Source organism: Sinocyclocheilus rhinocerous, unplaced genomic scaffold (assembly GCF_001515625.1).
Source record: "Sinocyclocheilus rhinocerous isolate Xijiao unplaced genomic scaffold, SAMN03320098_v1.1 scaffold203, whole genome shotgun sequence".
Lineage (NCBI taxonomy): Eukaryota > Metazoa > Chordata > Actinopteri > Cypriniformes > Cyprinidae > Sinocyclocheilus > Sinocyclocheilus rhinocerous.
The window spans coordinates 675586-681197 of record NW_015644353.1 but is presented as its reverse complement, the minus strand read 5'-3'; the positions used below and the strand labels follow the sequence as shown (position 1 = coordinate 681197).

The following is a 5612-nucleotide window of genomic DNA, read 5'->3' as shown; positions in this document are numbered from 1 at the left end:
TCCAAGTTGAAGTCAGTATGTATATTAATGACAATATGGGACAAATATAATGTAATTTAGTGGCGGCAGGAGCTGCGCGCTGCCGGTACGTGTACAGTGAGACAAAACACCGTGCACAGTTATCAAAGACGCGAGTGCGCGTACACTCGTGGAAAATGATGTGTTCGGCAGTTAAAGACGCTGCGCGGCGCGTCTGTGGAGCGCGCGTCATGGGAAGCAATGTAGTAATTAAATAAAGAGGCAGGGCGGCGTTTCTGTTATTTAGTTTGTGACATCCTTTACGGGAAACGCCGGCGCAAGGCTGCTCACAGCGCTTGGTCACGTGTCGCACCAGAACCGTTTTCGGAACCGAAACTTAGAAATAGCTCACGGTTCCGGTTCTTTTCAAAAAACAAAACCAGTTCTCGGTTCCCAAACCTAGACGGGATATAACGCATCACGCACACTCAAGATTTCTCAAGAAATCCATCATGAACGTCTCTAACCTACACTAAACATTTCTTTCTTCCATGCAAAGCCAAAAACAAAACTCTACATACAGACGTCATGCAAAATGCTACTTGTTGGACAGGAATTTTCTCGCCACCCTGCTTACACTCTTAAAAATAAAGGATCTTTATTGGCATTGATGGTTCATGAAAAACCTTTAACATCCACAGAACCTTTCCATTGCACAGAAGGTTTTTTTATAGTGGAAAAAGGTTCTTCAGATTTATTAAAATGTTCTTCAAACAAGATAAATAATGACAAAAGTTCTTTCAGGAGCCACAAATTGTTCTTCCAATGCGCTGCTGTGAAAACACCCTTTCGGCTACTTTATTTTTAAGTGTGTAGGACAAGCAGTTTGGAAAATGGATTTACCTGTTCCCCCAACTACAAGACTGAAGATCGCTGCATTGTGCACAATTACAGACTCCTGAAGCGTGCACCTGGTGAAATACAACATTTGAAGACATCGCACAGAAAATCTGAGCATCTCGTTACTCAAAACATCCTTTTGTTAGCTTCAGTACGTATATTGTGCATAACTCATATGAGCAATCGTACCTGATCAATTCACTCCTACTCCCATTCTGAATACATTTCATCAAGCAAAAACAAATCAACCGAGCTCTAAAACAAGAGGAAACTGTGCTGGACATCTAGTAGACTAAATGATGCATGACGTAAAGCTGAGGATCATCTCACCTTCTAATAAATAAGTTTGTATGACTTCTCCACACATGTGAATTACTGAAAAATAATTCATACAAATAATTTTTATACTGAGCAACATTAAAGGGATGGTTCACCCAAAAATGTAAATTCTGTCATCATTTACTCACCCTTAAGTTGTTCCAAACCTGTTTGACTTTCTTCTGTTGAACACGAATGAAGATATTCTGAGCAATGTTGGTAACCAAACAATTGACGGTAGCCATTGACTTCCATAGCATGGAAACAGATCCTATGGAAGTCAATGGCTACCGGCAACTGTTCAGTTACCAACATTCTTCAAAATATCTTCTTTTGTGTTCAGCAGAAGAAATAAATGGATACATATTTGGAACAACATGAGGGTGAGTAAATGGTTTCATTCTTGAGTGAACTATCCGTTTAATCTGGTGAATTATACTAGGAATGATCAAAACTACAAATATGCACTGACTGTATCAACTTACGTAGTAATCTCAATTTTGATATTTCAGAGTCAACTGATTCAACAAAACTGGCCGTTCCTCCTGCCTGTTGTGTTTGCTCACATTATGTATGTATGTTTATGAATGACATTACCACATGTACCATGGTACTGAAATGGAAAAGTGTTACCATCTTGGTTATGTCCAAAACAAAACATGGTATTATCTCAGTACTTTTTGTGAAATATGATAAACGCACCTGCTATCTAGGTAGATACTACAACTTAGTGAGCGTTTAATATGTGTAAACAGAGACTTGCATGACACCTTGACATGTTAGCCCAAAAGAAGTATTAAGTCCAGTTCACACCAGGAACGATAACGTTCTGTTTATTTACAAATAAGCTCTTTAACGTTAGGTGATTCTGATTGGCTGTCAATGTTTTTACAGTTCATTAGATGGAGAAAAAAACATATCGTTCCTCTGTGCTATAAACACTACAGTTGTGAAGTGAGATTAGAACGATTATTAAAACTTTATTGTTGTAGTTATCGCTTTACTTCTTGTACTTGGTGTGAACGACGATTTAAACGGAAGAACTCTGTTCTGATGAGTTTTAAGTCTATGAGGGTTTTAATAATAAGCGCGCCACACGACGCGACGCATCTAGAACGCCGTCGTTCAAATCAACGTCTAGTGATTAGAACGGCACCGTTCTGCTTCTCACGAGTCAGTGTAGTCACGTTTTAAGTGAAGAATTACCCATTACCCTTTCACTGACTACTTTTGTGAGCTTTACTAGCGATACACAGAGACACACATCGATACATGTTCCATTTAAAGCGTTCAAACGCCAGTCACTTACCCGTTAATCCCTCGCGTTCATTCAATACGACGAAACAGCACTGGTCCTCGCTGTAGGTTTGCGTTCTAGACGCGTTGTGGCGTTTTTGTCCCGTCTTCGATGATTTGGAGTGGATATTTACCTCACACTATAGCTTAATTAATTAGCCTGTGGCGGCTAAGCGAACGCGAGCTAAGTCAAAATGACAATCGGCCGCCTCACGAACTCGTGAGCGCATTACTACCGCTCAAGATGGGTTAGGTGAACATGTTTAAAGTGATAACCCACCGAGCCCCCCGGTAACCGAATAACGACAGCCCGCTGCCGCTTAACGCCGTATAATCGCCTCCAAGCACGAGCTCGCGGCAGCTCTCTGTCAACAGCGCGCAGCGATCAAACAGAACTTGAGTGGGCGGGGCCGTGACGTCAGAGGTGAACCTTACAAAAGGACCCCAGCAAAACACAGAGTTTGAGAAACAAGCGGCATCTGAGAACAACGCGCGTCCTGATCTGCGTTCTTATGCGTTCGTGATCAGCAAACGGAGGAATTAAATGAAGGGGGAGCACTGAAACAAGAAGGCTGTCTCTTTTTGTGCTTTACGTCACAGTTCCATGTGTTTGTGCTTACAGGAAACAGAAGATGGCGCTGTCGGCATCGTTTCAGTTTCGGATGAATATGCAAACAAGGGTTTAAAAATAGCCGATTTTGCATATGATGGTTAAATATTGTAATGCTCAGTTGCAATTTTTTCTGTAAGAGTAAACCTCAAAATCACTGTCTGTCTGTCTATCTATCTATATATATATATATATATATATATGTGTGTGTGTTTATAACCACTTTTATATTTTTACAAACCAAAGCTTATATTTTATCTATACTTTATATCTCTTATATAGACTATATATATATATGTGTGTGTGTGTGTATACAGTATGTGTGTATAAATATGTGTGTTTTTATAACCACTTTTATATTTTTACAAACCAAAGCTTATATTTTATCTATACTTTATATCTCTTATATAGACTATATATATATATGTGTGTGTGTGTGTATACAGTATGTGTGTATAAATATGTGTGTTTTTATAACCACTTTTATATTTTTACAAACCAAAGCTTATATTTTATCTATACTTTATATCTCTTATATAGACTATATATATATATGTGTGTGTGTGTGTATAGTATGTATGTGTGTATATATATATATATATATGTGTGTGTGTGTGTGTGTATACAGTATGTATGTATGTGTGTATAAATAACGACTGGTTGCAATCGAGGGAAAGATGAATGCGGCCAAGTACAGGGATATCCTGGGCGAAAACCTTCTCCAGAGTGCTCAGGACCTCAGACTGGAACTAAGGTTTACCTTCCAACAAGACAATGACCCTAAGCACACAGCTAAAATAACGAAGGAGTGGCTTCTCAACAACTCTGTGACTGTTCTTGAATGGCCCAGCCAGAGCCCTGACTTAAACCCAATTGAGCATCTCTGGAGAGACCTAAAAATGGCTGTCCACCAACGTTTACCATCCAACCTGACAGAACTGGAGTGGATCTGCAAGAGGGAATGGCAGAGGATCCCCAAATCCATGTGTGAAAAACTTGTTGCATCTTTCCCAAAGACTCATGGCTGTATTAGATCAAATGGGTGCTTCTACTAAATACTGAGCATTTTTCAGTTTTTCTTTTTTAATAAATTTGCAAAAATGTCAACAATTCTGTGTTTTTCTGTCAATATGGGGTGCTGTGTGTACATTAATGAGGAAAAAAAATTAACTTAAATGATTTTAGCAAATGGCTGCAATATAACAAAGAGTGAAAAATTTAAGGGGGTCTGAATACTTTCCGTACCCACTGTATGTATATGTATATATATGGTGGCTGGCATGGTGTATATTGGCTGCTGTACAAAGCAAATATAAAGCAATATTCTTATTTGTAATTTCACAAAATATATAGCATATATTTTATATTTAACATTTATGCTCTTATGTAGTATTATAAGAGTACACTGAAAAACGGTTACACTTTATTTTAAGGTGTCCTTGTTAGAGTGTAATTATACATTGAAGTACTGAGTAATATTAATTAACTACATGTACTTACTATATGGTTAGAGTTAGGATTAGGGTTTGTCTTAGGGTTACTTGTACGTTATTATGCATAATTTATTGTTAATATAATAGGAAGTGCATGAAACTTGTAACAAGCACACCTTAAAATAAAATATTACCAAAAAAACTATTGATGTAGAAACCATTTTCACTCAGAAATTGCGAATACATTTCACAAATAATTACAAAGAAACCGCAAGAAGCACATTGAATTAGATGTGAAATTCTGAAGTAGAAAAACTGTAAAAGTTCTCTAATAATCTTTATTTTCAACTTCAAAAAATAATTGTGATTATGCTGGCATTGTGTATATTGGCTACTGTACATAAAACAATTGCACAATATTCTATTTACATTTTCACAAAACAGCTTATATTTTATAATAGGAGTATTGTAAATATGCTGGCATGGTGTATATTGGCTACTGTATAATCAACTTTTTTATTAGGAGAACATACATGCATACATACTGACTCTATGCATACGGTGCATTCTAATGTTTCAGTACTTTTCTACAAAGCAGAGTCTAAATTAGACATTAGATTCATATTGTTCATGATTTTACATTTAAAACAATGACAAATAGTGTTTGCGTAGCCTATCAGTCAAATCAAAGGGCTGGAGCTTGTGGTTTTTCCGCACATGTTGAGTGCATGATCACGAGCGACGTGCAGATCCACAGACCTGGCCTATGTTCAGTGCGTGTGTCCTATCTGTCACTTGTTGATCTTTCTTCTTTTTCTGAGGTCAAGAACATCCAAATGAAGCACAGAATGAACTCACGCTTCACTCTCACCTTTCTCCTATATATAGTGTGACCTCAGCAGATCAGACTGTACCATTAGGTCTATTTCTTCTCAAACACGGAGCGCTTTAGGTCATTTTGTGGGGTTATTTTCACAATCTTGGGTATTTTTGTGCAACTCATCTGCTGGATCAACCTGGCAAACTGATGCGTTACTATCTAGTGCGCTGGATAAAACTAGATTGGTTTGCCAACGGTTGTTTTGTCTCCTGTTAAA

The 5612-nt window shown here is 37.8% G+C and overlaps 1 protein-coding gene across 1 annotated transcript in view; it reads right to left on the bottom strand.

The window, feature by feature from the left end:
- Window positions 1-2920, bottom strand: part of LOC107758180 (R3H domain-containing protein 2-like) — an 86738-nt gene extending 83818 nt beyond the window's left edge. Inside the window, exon 1 of the mRNA XM_016575854.1 lies at window positions 2486-2920. The gene's annotated coding sequence lies outside the window, so the exon portion shown is untranslated. The remainder of the gene's footprint in view (window positions 1-2485) is intronic.
- Between the last annotated feature and the right edge of the window lie 2692 nt (window positions 2921-5612).